The 22574-nt window shown below is 35.7% G+C and overlaps 1 pseudogene; it reads right to left on the reverse strand.

Annotated features, from left to right (window-relative positions):
- Nucleotides 1–5568: 5568 nt before the first annotated feature.
- On the reverse strand, nucleotides 5569–7252 carry LOC129522933 (60 kDa heat shock protein, mitochondrial-like; annotated as a pseudogene).
- Between the last annotated feature and the right edge of the window lie 15322 nt (nucleotides 7253–22574).

A 22574-nucleotide genomic window follows, 5' to 3' on the forward strand; every position in this document is an offset into this window, starting at 1 on the left:
GTTTCCTCAAATTCTTTGTATTGCTATATGAGCACGACAAAGCCATCTGATTACAGTGAACAGAAAAGTGGAAGACTGCTTCAGCATCTGGGGGTTGTAATTAGATCTGGTTTATTTCCAATCAGGCACTTTTATGTTAGGGGTTTGAATAATACAATTGCAAAATTAAAGTAGTTATATTTAAAATTATATTAAAGTATCATTAAGAGAAAATGAAAAAAAAACTTTAATACAAATACACATTCATTTTAATAAGCACTGTGTTGGGAACATTACACATTATCAATATTGCTGATTGATTCATAACCTTAAGCCCATAATAAGTGGCTGGCAATACCTACCACAAGAGGGCAGAGAGTGAATGTTAATGATTTAACATGAGTTATCTTGTCCAGAATAACCTTCTCCTAGTGGGTTCTTAGACTGAACCTCAGAGTTTATCATTAACAGGGTTCTCTTACCACAGTCACACTGCCACAGCTTCATTTGTTCCTAACTCATTCTGCTCAGATAGCCTAATTTTCCCACCCAAGTCCTTCAAGATGAGAGAGGGAGAGAGCGAGAGAGAGAGAGAGAGAGAGAGAGAGAGAGAGAGAGATTTTCCCTAGACTGATTCATGCCCTTGGAAGACCAAGATCCAGCAACTACATATGACATAATACTGTTAAGATAAAAATATACATAAATAAAATGCTATTTATGGGTTCTCTAAAAAGAGAGAAGGAAAAGAAGAATATGTTTGTGATTTCGGTATGCCCTACTGAATTTGGAGTACAGATTAATAGATTTTCAATAAATTTATTATTATAACCAATGAGTGCACTCTTCCTATTTGAAGGGAAACAAAGCTAATTTAACCCAAACTAATCTTTCAATCCAGATTCCAATCAGTTCTAAATACCTGTTTGAATGCACGAAATAAATTTCAATTTATTATGTGACAAAACAAAAGTATGTATATCCATCTTGTAGATTAGTTACATATATAAACTTTGTCAGTGACTCTTACATTAAAAAATAGGAATCACATCTCTTGGTGCTAAAAACTTAAATTAGTTTCTCAACTATTTTATTTGTTATTGACTGTGGTGATCATATGGAATACCAGTGTAAATTGGATACTTCATAAATAGTGATTTACAGTTCAGTGTATGCTGGAAACCAAGAACATTTTTCATAAGTTGGCTTTATTGTTTTCTGGACAATGATTGCTCTTGCCAAGCATGACCTTGGTTCAGAAGATGGATTCTATTATAGAACCTGAACAAGTCTGCTTTTACTTCCTTTTCATCATTCTTTTTGCTTGAAGGAGAGTAGACGATGCATACTCTATGGGAGATGTTGAATAACATGTCATTGTGTGAATGTTCTGATGGATCTGAAAGTTTTTTGGGGCAGTGAATTTGAGAGCTGACCAACTGGTATTGGTTTTCATTTTCCCCCTTACACAAATGTTGGCACTCAGTGAACAAATAGGATTAATGTTAAAGGTAAATACTAGATTGTATTGTTACAAAAGGATAGCTCTTTCTTTATATCTTCACATGTACAATACTAGAGTGCAGAGCTAGGAGATCACCCAGTTTTTATGCTGCTGTTCTACAGAATCACTAGAGACACAATCCACTATCCTTACTGCCCTGTTAGGGCTTTCATAATTCCCATAAAGCCTGCTGAGATATCCTAGCTAGAAATTATTAGGAGCACAGAACTTGCATTGAAAATGATAAGTGGTCACAGATCATTATTATTCTACTGTTGACTGAATGTATGCCTTTTATGCTTCTTTTCATCTTGTAAAGTTAGAGAACAATCATGGTCATTATGTAATGATTAAAATATTTTAGGAATTTGTGAAGCAACTACTATGGTCTGAGAACTATCTTAAACAGTTTATCCATATTATCTTTCACTGTCTCATATTACTGATGGGAAAATTGAGAATTAGAGAAAGTTATTTGCCTTTGGCCAAAGTTCTGCTTTAGAAGTGCCAAGTGCCCATGCCCCTCTCATTCCATTGGATAAAGCAGATAGTATGGCCAAATGTGTGATCAGTGTAATAGGGAGTCCCTCAGAAACCATCTCATCGGCAAGAGGCAACAAATGTTTTGATATAAAACCATCTAAGGTGTATGATAAAAGCAATACAACTAGGGAAGATAGGAAAGGACACAGAAAACTGCCTGCTGGAGTCTGTGATACTTCCATAGAAAAAGCGATAGTCATGAGGAAAAGGGAAACTTCCAGGACATAGGAACAAGATGTAGAAAGGCACAGTGACTTGAAAATTCCAGCTGTGTTTGGAGAAAAAAATGAGCAAATCAACTTGATTGGAGCAAAGACTTGCCTCTGAGGCAGTTATGGGAAATGTGGCTAAAAGTGCATTTTCTGCCACACTAAGAATTCTTGACTACCTTTTAGACAGTGTGTGTGTGTGTGTGTGTGTGTGTGTGTGTGTGTGTGTGTGTGTGTTGCCAGGGGAGGTGAAGGAATCAGGAATTTTTAGGTTCAACAGCAATGAAAGAGTTTGAACAAGGTTTTAGAAAGATCATCTGGCAGCAAGTGGGAGGGAGGGAGGGAGGGAAAGAGAGGAACAAGCAATTTCTAAGACAACAAGCCCTCACTAATGTTCATTTCACAGTTAAAAAAATGGGTAATGCAAAACTAAAATAAAACAAAAGCATGACGAAAGGAGAGATGGAGAATATTTGAGGGGGTTTAAGATCTACTAAGAAAATGTTAATAGGATCATTTTTTCAAATACAGATACTCTATGAAGTTCTGCAAAGCAAAATGAAGATGTTTGTAAAAACATCTCATTAAAAGTACAGACTTGGTCATGATAATCAGTGGAATTTTAGGTTTTTTTTTTTGTTTTTGTTTTTGTTTTTGTTTTTTTGGTCTGACATGTGTTACAAAAGAGACTATCCAGGTCGATTTTATGGGCAAAAGCTGGACAATGAAATACCGACTTTGCTTGTATAAGTAGTTTGAACTGAACTTAACCTTATTATGGAGAACAGGGGCAAAAATTATAGGTGATTATTCTTTTTGTAAGTAGTGAAAATGAAAAGATTTTTGAAGGCTTTTTGTTCAACTAAGGAAATTGAACAAGACAAAACAAACAAGTAGAAACAAAATCCCATTTCCTTGGGAATACGCTAATTATTTATATTATGCCAGAGCTAAAAGAAAAACACAAGCTTTGATGCCTGTCTCTCAAGGTTATTGTTTTGTGAGTATTTTTTTCTTTTTCTGTGAAAATCTGAAAACCCAAGTTGTTTGTATCTCCCACATACAACAACAAAAAAACCTCCCACTGATATATTTAAGAAATAAATGTGATTTCTTCCTTTGCCTTCTATTTCTATAGCATTTTCCCAATATTGTTTTTTAAGAAGTTGTAGATTTATAATAAAATTGAGGAGGAAGTATAGAGATTCCCCATATAACTCTGCCCCCCTCCCCAAGGCAAAGCCTCCTCTACAGCACTCGCCAGAATGATGCATCGCTTACTGATATATTATAATCACACAAAGTCCATGATGTACCTTATGGTTCACTCTTGATATTTTACATTTCATGGCTTTGGTGAAATGTGTAATGACATCTATCCATCATTATAATATCCTACAGAGTATTTTCACTGCCCTAAAAATCCTCTGTGCTCTGTCCATTCATCTCCCATCAGCTTCAACCCCTGCCAACCCTGCCAACCCTTGACCTTTTCATTATCTCCATGTGTTGCCTTTTCCAGAATGTTACATAGCCAGAATTATACAGCATATGCAGCGTTTTCAGATTGGCTTCTTTCACTTAGCAAGATGCATTTGAGTTTCCTGCATGTCTTTTCACGGCTCCATAGTTCATTTCTTTTTAGTGCTGACTAATATTCCATTGTCTGAATGTTGCACCAATGTTCTTTTCTTTTTAAGAAATATTGGGAACCCTTCATTAGGCACTTGATTTAGTTTCTATAAACTTGCTTAGATTATTATAATCTATTCATTGTGTATCTTCTATCCAGTATGCACAATGGAATTGGAATAACTGTTTAGTCCCTATAAACATATATTTGATTAGAAGTCCCAAGTTTCTGGGGCACCTGGGTGGCTCTGTCGGTTAAGTGTCTGCCTTCGGTTCAGGTCATGATCCCAGGGCCCTGGGGTTGAGCCAAATCAGACTCCTCAGCAGGGCGTCTGCTTCTCCCTCTGCCTCTCCCGCTCCTCCCTCTGCTCTTTCTCTCAAACAGATAAACAAAAATCTTAAAAAAAAAAAAAAAAAGTTCCAAGTTTCCTTTAAAAAAAAACCCTTAGGAGAATCATTTTGAATGATGAAAAGCAAATCATTTAAGTTCACCTTTTCAAATCTCAGAAGGGTTCAGTTGCTTCAAATTTTCTAACCTATACATTGTATTTTAACCCGTACATTTTTATTTGAAGCTAAATTTTTCAATTTAGGATCTCATGCTGTTTCCAAATCAATATCAATTTCTGGAAAATCTGTACTCTGCCCCACCATCACAATAAAAAATATATATTTTGCTTCTTTTCTGTGAAATTTTGTATAGTACAGTTATCAGTTACATAGCTAAGCTTTATTCTTTGCTACTAGGTGTTGAATTCAAACCGTTTAAATCTTTATAAACCTTGAGAGTTTAAAATCTTCTTTAGAAATTAACAGAATTCTGACTTAAAAGTTATACTTGCTTTGAAAATTCAAATTTTTGCTTATAGCTTATAGATGTTATATGCATATTTTATTTTTTGTGATAATAAAATTGTTTAACCTATTTTTCCTGGAGACTAGTACTGGGATTCTATGTCCAAACTTACATATGGGACATAGAATTGGGAAGAAGCGCACAATAATATCAGTGTGTATAAACACTGAGTGTGACATATGCCCGGCACTACAGTGGGCAATTATGCTTATTGTTTCATCTAGCACACTTTCAGCCTGACAAAGTGGCATTATCATTCTCATTTTATAGATAAGTAAACTGAAGCTCTAAGGAGTCTTGAGTATTTACAAATTCCCTTAACTAGCAAGTGACAGAACCAGGAATCAAACCCAGATATTATTTTTTCTTTTTTTTAACTTTAAACAAATTTTTATTACACAAAGGTTGTCACATAATTGGATATTTTTCTACTTTGTAACAATTTTTCATACTCTCCACAGGAAGGCTTCTTGACTTTTCATCTGGTGATGGCAAACACTAAAATCCTGATTTTAACAGAATAGTAGTAAAAATGCCTCAGTGATTTAAGTTGAAAGTAGTACATTGGTACATGGCTCTTGCACTCAGTTATCAGGAATGTACAAATGTCTTTTTATTCAGAAATACAAAATAAATTATCTGTAGGCATGGACAATGGCAGCAGTAAACCATTATATGTTGTCAACTGAAACCAGTAACTGATGGTTATAGTGATTTTCTTAAACATCAGCCTGCCTTTTCTTCAGTCATTTCCTTCAACTGACTTCTCTGAAGTTTTGGTTGAGGAACACAGCCTGAGCTTCCTCTCACAGTGCATTAAGAATGGTAAAGCACTATTCTAGGAATCAGAACATGCCGCCTCCCATACCACCTCCCATTCCACCCATTCCACCCATTCCTGGGTCCTTCTCTTCTTTAGGAATTTCGGTGACTACTTCTGCTGTACTTAACAGAGAGACCACTCCAGCAGCATCCAATAAAGTAGTTCTTACCACCTTAGTTGGATCAATGATTCCTTTTTCCACCATATTCACAAAATCTCCAAGCATAGCATCATAACCAACTTCTGAGGAACTCTGCATAATTTTCTCAACTATTAATGATCTTTCAACACCTGCATTCTTAGCAATGGTCATTGCAGGAATTTTGAGTGTTCTCTTAATAATTTCGATACCGATTCTTTGATCTTCATTAGCTGGAGTTATTGAATCCAAGGCTGGAATGCACCGAAGCAGGGCACAACCCCCTCCCAGAACAACAGCAGCTCTTGTGGCATTGAGGGCATCTGTAACTGTCTTTCCATTCACTCCAACATCACTTGTCCCACCAACCTTCAACACAGCTACTCCATCTGAGAGTTTTGCCAGACGTTCATTCAGCTTTTCCTTTTCATATTCACTAGTTGTGATATCTAACTTCTCGATGATTTCTTGAATATGTTTTTCAATTTGAGCCTTGTCACCTTTTCCTTTTAAAAGCATGGCATCATCTTTGGTCACAATGACCTCTCCAACTTTTCCTAAGTCGTGAGGCTGAACATCTTTGAGATTTAGAGTCAATCCTTCTCCAAACACTGCACCACCAGTAGCAATAGCCCTATCTTTAAGCTGGTTCTTTCTATTGTCACCAAAACCTGGAGCTTTGACTGCCATAACCTGAAGACCAACTTTTAGCCTATTTAAAACAAGTGTACTCAGAGCTTCTCCATCAACATCTTCAGCAATTATGACCGAGGGCTTATGGTGAGCATTGGCAATTTCAAGAGCAGGTACAATGGACTGGACACTAGAAATTTTCCTTTCACTCTATAGAACATAGGCATCTTGGAATTCACATTTCTCACCTTTCGATGTATTAATAAAGTATGGAGAATTATAACCTCGAACTTCAAACTTCATGCCCTCAATAATTTCTAATTCATCATTCAGTGTTTTCCCATCCTTTACTGTGATGACACCCTTTCTTCCAACCCTTTCATTGTATCAGAAATGATGTTGCCAATTTCTTTGTCTCCATTTGCAGAAATCGTAGCAACCTGAGAAATCTCTTCATGGGTTGTCACAGGTTTAGACTGCTTCTTACGTTCAGCAATTACAGCATCAACAGCTAACCTCACACCTCTCCTGATTTCCACAGATTAGCACCGTTGCTAATCTTCTCAAAGCCTTTCTTGGCAATAGAGCGTGCCAAGACAGTAGGAGTAGTGGTACCATCCCCAGCCTCTTCGTTTGTGTTATTGGCAACATCTTGAACAAGTTTATATTGTCTTTTAAGTCAATTGACTTTGCTACAGTCACACCATCCTTTGTTACTTTTGGGACTTCCCCAACTCTGTTCAATAATCACTGTTCTTCCCTTTGGCCCCATAGTAACGGCCATGGCATCGGCTAAAAGATCTATACCTTGAAGCATTAAGGCTTGGGCATCGGCATCAAATTTTACATCCTTGGCATAGGCTCAAGTGAGATGAAGAGCCAGTGCTCTGGACACTGGCCTAATTTGGTGGAGGACTGCAGGTAGTTGAAACATTTCTGCAGGACAGTGGCAGAGCGTGCGGGTGGCAAGGCAGGCCATTGGAGGAAACTGAGGGCTATTTTTTTTATTATAATATGAAAAAACTTCTATTATTGAGTATTATGAAGTATTAGTATTAATATTAGTATTAGTATTGAGTATTAGTATTGTGCTGATACTTATTGCTAAAATGGAGTGTTCATGTAAAGCCAAAGTTTTTCTCAGAGATGTTGCCCAGGATCCTCATTCCTGGTATAGTCTCTCTAGAAGGATGTGGATCTGGAAATTGAGAAGAGGCCAAAGAAGAGGAGAACCTTGGATCAAATGCTTTTTTATTTAAACTGTAGCCCTTCTTGTAAGAACCACAATGGCCAGATGAAGGAGTAAATTGAGAGGCTTCTCTTACATATATTTTGGCATATCTATGGAAAATAAATACATATGGTAGGAACCTATAAGATCAGTAAGCCAAGACTGAGGAGTAAGTTCTGGACTCTGGGAGTTAATAGATTGTAATGAGATATTTTTAATGTACTTTTTTTAAATAAAGAAAAGTACAAAATGTAGATGATCATGGAGAATAATTAATATATTTACATTTTATTATTATTCAAGAGTTACCAAGAAAGAATGGAATGAGAAGATTCACAAGGAAGAAGCTTTTTTTCTTTCACTAGATTTCAAAATGTATTATAAGGATCCATAAACATGGCATTGTTCAGAGTAATAAATCATTGTACAATGATATATGTGAGGTCTTTAAATCTGTAGGGACAAAGGTACTGGTCACTAAATTGTGCTGGAGTAAGTGTCTACCTAATGAAGGGAAAAAAATAGATCATAGTCTTGCTCTTTTACCCCCCCCATTCATAAAGTCTACATTTAAAAATAAATTTAATGTACTGAGAGATATGTAGGAGAACATTATAATTCTCTTTCTACTAAGCCTGACAGAAAGCTATAAAGGAAAAAAATACAAATACAAATTCAAGACATTAACATGGTAAGAGATATATAAAGAAAGCTTAAAAATATAAAAATTTCACACATAAGTAAAAAAATAAAATTTAACAACTTTATCTCAAAAAATGCAATTCCATATAAAAATAGTCATAGAGGTGAATAGGCAAATAGAGTAAAAAACAAAAATGTGTATCAATATAGGAAATCTAAATTTTTACAAGTAATTTGAGTGTTTCTAATTTAGTATTTAGTATTTTAAAATAATAAACAAAATAGATTTTTATCTGTCAGTCACAGAAATGAAAACAAAATTTAAAAATATATAAAGCCTGGGAAGTGGATTTATCTCATATACTGTTGGAACTGGTACTGCCTTTCAAAGAACAGACCTATTACATTGTTAAAAGTTGCCCTCTGTTTACCCTAGTAGTTCCGCTTCTAAGAATCCATTCTGGAACACTAGATAATGGCAATAGTAGACTACTAGAATACTATTGTATTAATATGTAAGTGAAAAAAATTCACTCCACATATGTTCTAGCAGAAAAAAAGAAGATTTAAGGTAACATATTCAGGAGTAGCGGAATGCTGAATAAAGTTTTTTTTTTTTTAAATGAGGAGCCTTTTTAAAAAGGATTTATTCATTTATTTTAGAAAGAGAGAGAGAGTGAAGGGGCAGAGGGATAGAGAGCAAACCTAAAGTAGACTCCTTGCTGAGGGCAGAGCCTGATGTGGGGATCAATCCCAGGACCCTGAGATCATGACCTGACCTGAAATCCAAAGTCAGCTGCTTAACTAATTAAGCCATTAAGATGTCCCTTGAATAAAGTTTGATACTTTCATACTGTTTAAAATTGAATTCCACTGCAAGTAGAAGGAAACAAAAAAGCAAGAACACGAAACAAAAATAAAATTAGAATGGATGGACAAGTTAGAAATGGATTCCTCTGTCATATATGTGTGTATGTATATGTGTGTGTGTGTATATATGTGTGTCATATTTGCTACATATATATCTATATATCAATTATTAATTGCCCAGTGTGACAAACTCTATCTATTTCACTGCCATTATCCACATGGTGTTGCCTCTCACCCTCATGGTTTGGCTTGGAAATAACTACATTCCATATGTAGACTGGAGTAATGTGTGAAGAGGAAGAAGGGTAAGGGATCAAGGCTTGTCTTAGGAATGATCTAGAAGCTACAGGAAAATATGTCTGTTAACATCTTCCTGGTCAGAAGTTAGTCACATGGCCAAGAGTGTAATCAATATTCTTGATGGTCAGTTGACCAATTAAAATTTGTATTACTTTAAATAAAGGGATTTTTGATACTGGTGAATGTCTAAGAACCTTTGCCAAACATAGTGAAAATAGCTATTTGTATACTACTTGGAATAATAATATTGAAATATAATTGAGTCCAAAAAACAGCAGTTTTCAGAAATTTATTTGTATCATGACTTTCCTTTGACTCTATTTGCCTGTAAATTAAGTGAAAATAATGCTAAGTACTTCATAGAATTGTTATAAAGATTAAGTCAGATAGTTATATTAAGTTCTTAGAACAGTGCTTGGTTCATAATAAATGATATATATTCATCATTATTGCAATGATTGCTTAAAAATATTACATGTGGATGGGTGTATATTTATGGAAGTACATTTTATTTCTAAAAATGTACTATTTTAAATTTTTAAATTTTTAATTTATTTTTTATTTACATTAAATTAATTAACATATAACGTATTATTAGTTTCAGAAGTAGAGGTCAGTGATTCATCAGGCTTATATAATACCCAGTGCTCATTACATCACTTCATTTTATTTTATTTTTTTACTACAAACGCTTCTGTATTTAAGATATTTTTAAGCATGCACTGCTTTTATTTTTTCTTAATCTAAAAATAAAAATATCTAGCTGGATGAGTGTCAAAAGCAATGCATTTACAGATTTTCCCTATATACCTGTTTAAGATTAAGTTAATAAAACTACAGTTGTGAGCTGTGCTTTTATGGTACAAAATATACTCACATATTTTAAAATAGGGTACTATGTTGCATGCATTTGATTCCTAACAGAATATTAGCAGGTAACATTTGGCAAAACTACCCGAGGAAAAATATAAGGTGAAGAATAGATGAAAACAAAGTTTTATTTGTGGATATTCAATTTATCAATATGCCATTTTGTATGTCTCTATTAATAAAATGGCAGGAATAAGTATTTATTTAAAAATTTAAAAAAATTCTCAAAACTCTGCTGTTGCCTTTGGTACTTAGCAATGAATCATGTATTTAAATGTAAATAAGTGTAGTAACAGGACATTATAACTCATAACTGGATCCTTAGATTAGCTATACTGGAAAGGTCAGTAATCACAGCATGTCATCAATTAAATGGAGAAATAATGAACTGTTATGATAAAATAGCCTTATCAAATTATCAGTAACCTTCATAGGGGATTGCATTCACACACATATGCACACAGAAAGTATATATAATTTATATTATGTATATTACATACATAAAGAGGTGCATGTGTGTGTGCTTTAAAATTGTGGTAAAATACAAAACATAAAATATATAATTTTAACTATTCTAAAGTGTAGAATTCAATGGTGGTTAATACATTCACAATGTCATGCAACCATCACCACAATTTATTTCCAGAACATATTCATCAGCTCAAAGGAAGAACTTGTACCCATTAAACAGTGATCCTCATTCCCTCTCCCCCAGCCTTGGGCAACCACTGATTTGTGTTCCATTCCCATGCATTTATTTATTCTGGAGATTTCAAGTAAATGGAATCATACAATATGTGGCGTTTGGTCCCTTCTCTTACTTAGCATAATCTTTCCAAAGTTTATCCACGTTGTAGCATGTGTTGATGCTATATTTTGTTGGAGCCTGTATAAGGTTCCATTGTACATATATGCCAGATTTTGTTCATCCATTTGTCAGTTGAGGGACATAGGAGTTATTTCCACCTTTTGGCTATCCTGAATATTGAGCTCTCAATGTATGTATACAAATCTTTCCTTTACGATTGTTTTTCTCTTCTTTTCTTTTCCTTTTTTTTTTTAATTTTTTATTCTTAGAGGTATATACCTAGAAGTAGAATTGTTGGGTCATATGGTAATTCCATGCTTAACTTATTGAGGGACTGTCAAATTGTTTTTCTACAGTGGCTACACCATTTCACATTCCCACCGACAATGTTAGGTAGGTTCCAGTTTCTCCAAAACTTTGTCAATACTTGTTTTTTCCTGCTTTTGTTTGTTTGTTTATAGTCATCCTAGTGGATGTAGCGTTCCATCTCATTGTGATTTTGATTTGCACTTCCTTAATGGCTAGTGACATTGAGCATTTTGACACATGCTTGGCAATTTGTATATCGTTTTTTTGGGGGAAATATATATTCAAATCCTATGCCCATTTTAAAATAGGATTTCTTATATTTTTGTTGTTGAATTATAAGAGTTTTTATATATTCTGGATACTACAGTCTTATTAGGTATATTGTTTGTAAATCATGTTCTCAGATATATGATTTGTAAACGATTTTCTTTCCCTCTGTGAGTTATCCTTTTACTCTTATGATAGTGCCTTTTAATATACACAGCTTTAAATTTTGATCCAATTTATCTATTTGGGTTTTTGCTGTTTGTACTTAACAGTGACATTGCCAAATTCAAGATCATGGAGATTTGTTTTTGTTTGCTTCTTCCCATAACTTTATCGTTTTAGCTCTTACAGTTTGGTATTTGATCCATTTTGATTTAATTTTTAAAAATATTTAATTTATTTATTCACAAGAGACACAGAGAGAGGGGTAGAGACACAGGCAGAGGGAGAAGCAGGCTCCCTGCAGGGAACCTGATGCAGGACTCAATCCCAGGACCCTGGGATGATGACCTCAGCCAAAGGCAGATGCTTAACCACTGAGCCACCCAGGTGCCCCTTGACTTAATTGTTGCATATGGAATGAGATAATGATGCAGACAGCTTTATTCTTTTGTATGGCTTGATTTTTACATTTATTTCACTTTTAATAAATTGTGTTATCATAATTTGATATCCTGGATATTTTGTAAGCCAATAAATGAATGAAACCAAACTTTCCTGAGCACCATAGGCATGCCAATGTGTTAAAAGCTTTACATATTCTCATTTATTCCTCAAATAAATCTGTAAGATATTGGATACGCAGAAAATCAGAAATAAAAATCCTCAAAATTCCCCACTGCAATAGAATTCATTTTAAAAAGACTTTTGTTACTTAAAGCTATTTAAATTAAAAAATATAAGTTAGTGGAATGTATGTAAATACCTCATTAATAGTCATTTTTGTCTAGACAATTGTAATATGTCTCTAGCCTCAACAAAGAATATATAAGGACCATCGATCCCTAAAATTAGCATATTTTGTAGCTTTCTTCATGTCAAAAACTAATAAAAGTTAGTCGTAATTGAATTTTTAAGTAATCCTTTTTACAAAACCTAAAAACAAATTAACATTGAAAAATTATGCTCTAAAACTTGTATAAAATAAATCAAGTAAAGAAAATCCCAAAAAGAAAAAAAAATAAAGAGATTTATTAGAGTTTATGGTATGGTGATTGTGGCTTTTGAATTATTTCCAGATTAAAAGTTGCAGGCACTTTGGCATGTTCTGCAATGGAGAAGAGCAGATTGAATTTACGGATTTTATCTCTTAACCTAACTAGTTAGAGTATGAGGACAAGTCATGTTTACTTGTCTAGTTAGCAAGTTTCCCCTATGTCAAAAGGCAATCTTAAAAATACTTGAATATCACTCTGCGCAATTCCAATTCTTGTATTTATTGGTTTAAGTTGTATGACTTTAGAGATGTCCCAGAAGCTCTATCTATGAACTTTGGTTTTCTTTTTCTTTTTTTTTTTTTTTTAAGATTTTACTTATTTGAGAAAGAAAGACAGAGAGAGCATGTGCACAAGCAGGGGGATGGGCAGAGGGAGAGGGAGTAGCAGACTCCCCACTGAGCAGGGCACCCAACATAGGCTCCATTCCAGGACACTGAGATCATGACCTGTGCTGAAGGCAGATTCTTAACTGACTGAGCCACCCAGATGCCCTATCCTCAGTTTTCTTATCTGTAAAATGAAGGTTTCTATAAGTCAGACTTCTAATGCTTTATACAAATCAGGTATTTAAAAAATATTAGCTTCTTTCTCTCTTATCTCTTTGAGCTCAGTCTCCTCATAGTAAAATTAAAACTGTACGATGAGCATGTATTTCAGATGACATATAAAGTTCTATCTAGTTTGAATATCCTGATTTAAAACCTAAGAACAATTTAGTAAATATGCATATTATAGATCAAAAGATGGTAGAAAAAAATCAATAAGAGAGCTCAGTCTCTATGGATATACAAATCTGTTGCGTTCTTGGGACCCATATTAAAACCTTGCTTTAGGGAAAGAGGTATATTCAAGAGCAGGAAAATTTAGTGCTCTTTTAAATCCCCAAGTGGGTCATTCACAGTTTCCCTCTGTCTTCCTTAGATATGGCTTTGGATTCTGCTTTTGATATAATAGCTCTGGGCAAGAAAAATGCATCTCTGATCCTTGGGGCACTTGGTACATCCATCTGCCCCTAGAGGAGGAGGGATCAGAGTGAAGCATGACTCACAAAGGCAACAACTGAGTGGTAGTGTGGAGACTCTGCTTGTAAAGCAACTAGATCAAGAGAAGAGGACCTCAAGTATTTGAAGAAGCAGTGAGGCCACTTCTTCCTCACTGACAGGCAAAACAGTAGGAGTAATTGACAGTTTGGAAAGATGTGGGGAAAATACATTCAAAAGTGGTAGCAAAGAAGGAGGGAAAAAGGTAAACGAGCAGGGGACATAATTTGAGGGTCTTTTGTGTACAGAGATGATGGTGTTTTTTTTTTTAAATTTAGTCATTTTATTTTATTTTATTTTATTTTAATTTTATTTATTTATGATAGGCACACAGTGAGAGAGAGAAAGAGAGGCAGAGACATAGGCAGAGGGAGAAGCAGGCTCCATGCACCGAGAGCCTGACGTGGGATTCGATCCCGGGTCTCCAGGATCGCGCCCTGGGCCAAAGGCAGGCGCCAAACCGCTGCGCCACCCAGGGATCCCGATGATGGTGTTTTTAATGGTTTATTAATCTTCGTAACACTTAATAGACTCCTGGCTCATAGGTGTCATTTTCTATCTGTTGCTTGAATTCTTGATAATCTTAAAGGAAGGAAATCTGAGGGACGTGGTAGGGGGAGGCCATGGTTATTGTCTGTATTGAGCAGCAGCTGAGACTGCAATGGGTGGTTTGCAGTATTAGAGCTCATCCCTCTATTTCTCTCTCTCTCTCTCTCTCACACACACACACACACACATACACACACATTCACATAACTTTTGAGGAAAGCATTATTAACTTCTTTTTAGAGTTGAGGAAATTGAAGCTTGTGGAGTTTAAGTTATTTGCCTATGGCTACTCAGAAAGTAAGTTGAAGTCAGCATTCATGTTCAATGTTGTCTGGCCGCAGGTTTCTCAGACCACTCTTTCCCTTTTCCTTTTTTTAAGATTTTATTTATTTATTCAAGAAAGAGAGAGAGAGAGAGAGAGAGAGAGAGAGTGAGAAAAAGCAAGACCAGGGGTTGGGGGTTAGGGAGAAGCAGGCTCCCTGCTCAGCTGGAGTTTAATCTGAGGACCCCGAGATCATGACCTGAGGCCACAACAGACACTTAACCAACTGAGCCACCCAGGCACCCCATGACCATCCTTTATCACCTTGGGAATCCCTCTTCTTCTTCCAAGGTATTCGTTAAATACCCAGGGAATGTGTTATTTAAAATTCATAATGAAGCTTCTGAATATGATGAAAAACTTCTAAATATTTATCTTATTCAAATTCTTCTGATTATAATTTTTACTGACTTGATACATAAACAATTTTAGAATTTATAAAATTTCTTGCCCCATATTTTATGTTCACCAGGCAAGCAGCATAAAAGCTGCTAATATTGATGGAATACCTTTCTTATCATTCATCTATTTATGTAAGAGAGTTTCATTGAGTAACAGTAAAAAAAATAAAATATAAGGAAAAAGTATATATAGAAAATGTACATAGAAAACTGAAGAAGAATATAGAATATTGAAAATCCTGATAAGGTTTGGTTTGTATTTAAAGATTTTTAGTAATGTTTTAATCCTGAATTAATATGAGCAATACCATTGTTATAAAGACTTTTTAAGAAGTTTCTTGCAAGGTTGTTTGTTGGTAAACTTCATTATCCATTGGTCCAGAAATAACATGATGATATCATTTACTCATTCAATAATTGACGTTTTAATTTCCTTACACAAATGGCATTTTACCTCTTTTATTTCTGTTATCTCTTTTCTCTGGCATTTTTCAGTGCTGTTTTGATCGGATAATTAATAGCATAGGTGTTTATTTAAAAGTGTTTTCTGTTTTGGGATACTCTAAAAATTCCATTATTATTGCAGAAAAGTGCACTTCAACAATTAGCTGTTAAGTGCCGGCGTAAATTAAGGCTCTATACAGGTAGATAAATGAATCTGTCACATATATAATTGCCAGGCAAAGTGGTTACACTCTTAGCCATTTTCATTGGTTTGCTAATGCAGCTTTCTGTTCAAAAATGATAAATCATCATTTGTTAAGAAATAGGGCTTTCTTCTGTAGCTAAGGAATATGTTTTCCATCCTTAATATAGAATCTTCTAGGATTTCAAAGAGAAAAAGTGAGGGCTCTTAATGGTGTAAAACAATGTCTTTCTTTCCTATGATGCAGGCATGGTGCAGGTTCCTGGTGGATGATTTATAATTATTCATGGACCGAAAATAGTGTTAAGGGAAGAGATTTGCATGCTCCAGATGACACAGAGTCACAGCTGAATACTATAACCCCAGAAAAAGTAACTCCTGAAATGGCAGAATCTGTATGAAATGTGCAAAGAAAGTGTTTTAAGAACAGGTCACCTTTAAATTGCCTTTAAAAAGCCGACTGCTTTTATGCTGTCTGTAGGGAGCCTCTGATTTTAATGTTTCAATGAAAGGCTATTCTTTTTTCCACCTTTTTTCCTTTCCTTTCCTTTCTCTCTCTCTCTCTCTCTCTCTCTCTCTCTCTCTCTCTCTCTCTTTTTTTTTTGCCAGGCCATACGGAGTGACACAAACAATTTCAGTGGAGTGACATAAATAATTTCATGGACAAGTTAATATCGTTTCTGGATAAACCAATGAGGCACTCTGAAATGAGAAGTTTTAGCAGTCTACCTTTCAGTTTGCTGCAATTAATTGAAGAGCCCAAGGCTAGGTAAGCTTCGGTACCTGAATGTCAGCACTTGGTTCAGGAGTTGTATTTACATAATCTGTTTACTAATTGCTGACTCAGTGCATTTTCATGATCTTGAGCCTTGAACAGTTGGAATTTTGAGTTGGCTTTCTCTTCTCACTTTTGAGTCTGAAGGAAGGAAAAGCCACAACCAGTGAATGAGGAGACATAGGGGTGAAGCTCGCCGATAAGGTTATTCTTGAAAGTAGCTGTACTGAGGGTGTCCCACAAATAATTGTCTCATCATTTTCTGGACTTTTAGCAAACATCTTTATATGTGAGGGCTTCACAGAAAGCACTCTGATTGTGCAATCTCTGTGACGTTTGTAGCAGTAATTTTCCACTATTTTTGACTTTATCATGTTACTTAGATTGTATTTGATTCCCATTGCTGGCAGAAAAGTTTCAGTTGGAGCCTTTAGTTGACAGTTGTTTCTTTCAAAAGTGCAATTCTCAGAAAGTCCAGGAGTGTCTTAACCAAAGAATACATCAGAGGAATGATGCAGCAAAATCTCAAAATGCATTACAGATGACCATATTTATATTAAAAAAAAGCAAAGCTTATTTAAAGGAAGGAACTTACTAGAGCAAAGAAGTACTTGACCACTTGTTAAAAGAATAAGAATATTACACAGGTAACAGCAAACATGATGGAAGATGCATAGAGATGTATTTCACAGAAAGTGTCTCAAGGAATCACTATGTTAAAGAGAGTGTTTCTTTCCCTCCCTCAATCTCTCTCTCCACTTACATATGGGATTAGCTAGCTAAAATATAGGATTTTTATAAATATGTGACTGTAACAGTGGTGAAAAATTCTATGATAACAAACTTTCGTCTCATGACACCTCATCATTGTGGGATATCATTGAAGCCCGTAATAAGTGACTCTGATTTTATCTCAATCAGATTTACATCTTTCTGGATAAATTCAGAGGCATCTAGAGCTATAGGACAGACAGGTCCAGTGGAAGATGAATGCAGAGGCTACAAGCAAGAGCAAGAAGGGAGACTATTTTCAAATGTGGTCATTAAGTATCCTAGCCATTCGAGAGGCAAACTGATTCCATGTAGGTAGCTCTACTAATGAAGAGGGTAAGTTTGGGAGATGAGGGGATATTTGAAAATAAAATAATAAAATCTTTAATAAAGGAGCTAGCTTATCTTAATAGTTTGACAAAAGACCTGTGTTTTCTATCTTCACTCATTTTTAACGTCCTTCCTAAAAATGCCCTCTTATATTTCATCTTCTCAACTCTTTCAATATCTAGTTCAGAGCTCATTCTTGTCAGGAAGAGTTGCGTATTTGAATTCTTACAAAAAGAATGGCTTCTCATTCTCTCAATACTCATAGAGTCAATTTAGCCTATAAGAACTGATATGGCTAAGAAAACTTACTCAAACAAGACTGGAGAGCCCAAAGAATGAAGGAAGGGAAGAGTTGATGACATTCTTTATTATCATTATCAAAGTAAAAATAGACCATCGGTTTAGTTCTGCAGCCATTTTGATTGAGAACATGGATGACTTCAATATTCTCAGTGAGCCATGGTTAAACTCCAGTGGGATCATGGAAACACTTCCCTGCTCCAGGTATTATTGCCTCTTGACAAATGTCATTATGTCATTATGTCAGGCACATTCTTGCTTTCAGTTGACCATACCACTTCCATTCTCCCTTAAGCACAGTGCACAGACTTTTTTTTTCATTCCATTTTTTCTTCCTGCCCATCCAAACGTCTTTCAGCTGTACACTCCAGCTCCCAACACACACACACACACACACACACACACACAAGATCTGATCATATTGGAAATCATATTCACTATAAATACCAGTTTAAAAGGGGAAACATTTGATTTTTTTGTAATGCCTCTTATGTAGTCCTCTTTATTATATTGTACAACCTATTCAAAATCCTGACCTGCATGAAAATTCAGTGTATGTAACTCTGATTACTACTGGCTTCGGCAGCTAATTGTTTCAAATTGGTTTCAGTGAAGTAATTTAATTAGAATTTGAATGAATGCTTATTTGAAGCCAAAATTCAGGCTTATTTCTGAGAATTGTGCCACCCTTAATGATGGAGGGGGAAATACATAATAAATGACTGTTGTAGTCTTTCTAAATACATTTGGTATTTTAAGATACTCAGAAGGTAGGGAGTGGGGAGAGATGAAGGAGGAGAGATAGAAAGAAATTTTGTAGCAATCTGAAGTTGGCCAAGGTTTCAGGATACACTTGGGGAGTTCAGTGCTACTCTAGTATATTGGGAAATTTTTTTCTTCATCACCCACACTCACAAAAGTGTATAGCAGAGAAATTTAATCATTCTTTGGTAGCATTCTGCACTCCACTCAAAAGGCCTTCTTTAAATGCTAATGTGTCTTCCTTACAACTGTTTCCTAGAACAAATTCCCTGAGTGGAATTCAGGTAGCTTCCTTAGTAGAAGATGATTTCCTGATCTTCATTCAGAGAAGCCTTATTTCTAGCAGGAGTCTCAGGTGAGGCTTTCATTTTACAATTTACTTTTATCTCCTCACTTAGACGCAGATCATATGATAGGATTTTTTCCAGTCTTTTTATCACTGATATGAGAAAAGAGCTCTAATGCTGCTTAGAATTTCATTACTCTCTAGAATATATGTAAAGAAAATAATGGCCTTAGCAAAACTAAATAGCTTTTCCCCCCATTTTAATTCTAGTTTTGTTAGTGAAAAAAATGCCTATTGATGCTTGGAATTTTGTCTTTGGGTATACATTGCAGTTTGGGTATACATTGCAGTTTGCTTTTCCTGCATCTCTAAAATTACTGTAACTAGTATAGTGGTTCTTAGTCCCTTCAGGCCTTTGAGCTAAAAATGATAAAGTCAATAAAACATGGTCTGCCAAAAATGGACATGGCTTGGATGCCAGTTGATTACAAGAGAAGCTTCTAATCACAACAGTTCTTGTATTTGTTGATTGAGATGGTGACACAATTTTTAGCAAAGGCAAGAAAATCAATGTTTCCACAGAAAAAAATTTCTCCTGGGACTTCTTGACATGGTTCTGACATGCAAAAATGATGGATGCCCATTCTGAAATATTTCAGCGACCAGACCTTTTATTTTCAATTAGGTACTGTTTTTTGTTTTGTTTTGTTTTTGGTAAATCAAACACTGGGCTGCAAGTCAGGACTCCCGGGATCTGTTCTTGGTCTCACTGCAATTTTATGCATTGGACACTTTATTGCATTCAATTTAACACTTTATGGTACACTTTATTGTTTGGGGTCTAATTATGCAGGAATTTCACCTGCCTGACACTTTTTAAAGCTCACTCAGGGTAGGTCAGGGATGACGGGGGATCCTTACTTTGGGAAAAGTCTCTCCAAAACTGGGCCTGGAGAAGACACATGATGAAGATTATTGAATGCATTAAAGAATCAGAGGAAACGTGAACCAGATAATAACAAGGGAATGAACTAATTTATTAACTTGATGTATGCTTGTACAAATAGCTACCATAGGTAAACTCAGATGGAATGGTAGATACAAATGAGGTGACTACCAACTCTTTGCTATTTCTTTACCATTGAAACTCTGTCATGATGTGATGAAACTCTCATCTTAGTGATTTGCTTGATCAACAGAATGCTGAAGTGATATTCTCGGACTTCTCGGCTAGCTAATAAGAAACATTGCATATCCTGCCTGGTTTTCCTGGAATATTCTTTTCTAGAGCTCAGTTACCATGCCATGAGAAACCTAAACCACATGAAGATACCATGTACCATGTCTTTGGTAACCCCAACTGAGCCCCCAAGTTAAAAAAAAAAAAAAAAAACAAGCAGCATCAATTCCTGGCCAATCAGGAGAGGAAACACACACACATACAAGCATTTGAAAAGGGAAAATTTAACATAATGAATTATGAATTATAAGGCACCTGGGAGGCTCAGTCAGTTAAGCAGCCAAGTCTCGTTTTAGCCCATGGGTCATGAGATCAAGCCCTGCGGCGGGTTCCCCATTCAGTGGGAATCTGCTTGAATACTCTCTCCTTCTGCCCCTCCCCTACTCACTCTCTCAAATAAATAAATAAATAAAATATTTTTTAAAAGAATTATAAATTATAACAAAATATTGGCAATATGAGGGGTTGATTTAGTATGAAACAAGGAAAATAGAAAGTATATCAGAGACACCATATAATACAATAGCGGATTTACTATTCAGTGTGATATATGTAATAATAATTACCACTAGGGTTCGGGAAAAGTGCCCCAAGTAGAGCCAGCTCTCCTCTCCCTCCCACCCCCATCCCTGGCCTGGGCTGAGACCAAGAGAATTTGTTGGAGAATGTACAATTACTGAATGGCAGAGAATTTCTGTAAATTGCCAGAAATCTGTCCTCTAGGGAGCCAGGGAAAACTTCACAAGGAAATGTCTTGCCGGAAGTGCTCTGCTAAAAAACTACTCAAGAGGTGTGCTGGACACAGCTGCTTTTGCTGGGTGCTGCTGACCACCGTGTATTACAGGAGCCAGATGTTGGAAGAGCTGTACATACTACAGAAGCCTATTGAGCAAGCACACAGAAAATGGAAGCAAAACCCATTTCTCCTGCAATGTCTCTCCAGTGACTTCCACTGACAAAGCTTCAATGCTAGCCGGCAAACAAAAAAATATTTATAAGACTCAGATCCAATTTGTCAGAGCAGGCAAAAAGGGAGAATTTGGGACCGAGTCAAGAAATTTAGAACTGGTCCACCATGCAAATAAGCAGTCTCAGTCATGCTTGCCCAGTCAAGCCTTTAGTTAGTTCCAGATCTGCCTGCTGTATGAAAGCTTTTGCATCAAAAACCAAAAATGAAAACCACTTGTTTCAACTCGCAGAACTACAAGACTATAAATTGTCACTTTATTCTATCAACCCACTATATTCTGGGGTGGTTTTGTTACACAGCGACAGATAACTGGAACATGTATCAGCAAGATATCCTAATAGCTTGTTTTATTTCATCTCCTTTCTATCTTAAGGCAACACATAGACTTGGGAATTTTGAAAAACTACTTTTCCCAAGTCCTCAATTGTGGTTTAGAGATTGACTGTTCATGAATGGAAACGACAGCCTGAAAAAGATAATGCTGCTTATGCTATTGAGCTGAGCCATACGTAGCAGCATTGTAGTTGGTGATCTTTTGGATGCCGTTGAGGGAATGCATTGTGGACTCCTCATGGAGTGGCCCAAAACTATATCTGATAAAGCACACATTTATTATGTATAGTGGATTGGAAATGGCTCTACTTAGTACACTGATATTACTACATATTACAAAAATTAAAGTAGCAGCTATGAATAAAATTATATTCCTATATCATATATAAGATAGACTTGCAAGAAGGTAAGCTGAATGTGGGCAAAGTATCCTCTACACTGTCTATGCATCAATGGAGATATACTGATAAGAGCTCAGATGGGTCACGTGAAGTCTCATTAGTAAGCCACTATGAAAAGTGTTCTGGAAAAAACATATTCAAGCTTCAGGGTATAGGTTTGACTAGCACTGAGGATTGAACTCCTGGGAGATTACAAAACAATAGAATCATTGGAGTATCTATTTCTCTAGAATCTTTTTTGTCTTTGCCTGCCACAATGTTTGGAAACTTCACCAGGGCCAGAACACAGAGTGTGATCATTTTTCTCTGGTCACCATAACCAGGGACTCTAATGGTTATGTGGCTGTGTTTTGCATGCTGGTTTTCAGACTAAGAATCCATAAAGTCCACAGATTTCTACAGGGTAGGATGTTATGAAGGAAAGATTCTTAGGCATCAGACCTCAAGTTCAGTTTTTGTTATATGTCTTATGATTGAGACATCATTTCCCAACATCAAAAACCATGATTCCCCACCATGAAATCTATGCTTTTATCTTCTCCTTTACCCATTCTCCCCTTGCATACCAGAGGAAACTGATTTCTCCAATCGCATAGTGGGAGTTGGGTGGGGAACA

This window comes from Nyctereutes procyonoides, unplaced genomic scaffold (assembly GCF_905146905.1).
Source record: "Nyctereutes procyonoides isolate TBG_1078 unplaced genomic scaffold, NYPRO_anot_genome, whole genome shotgun sequence".
Taxonomy (NCBI): Eukaryota; Metazoa; Chordata; class Mammalia; order Carnivora; family Canidae; genus Nyctereutes; species Nyctereutes procyonoides.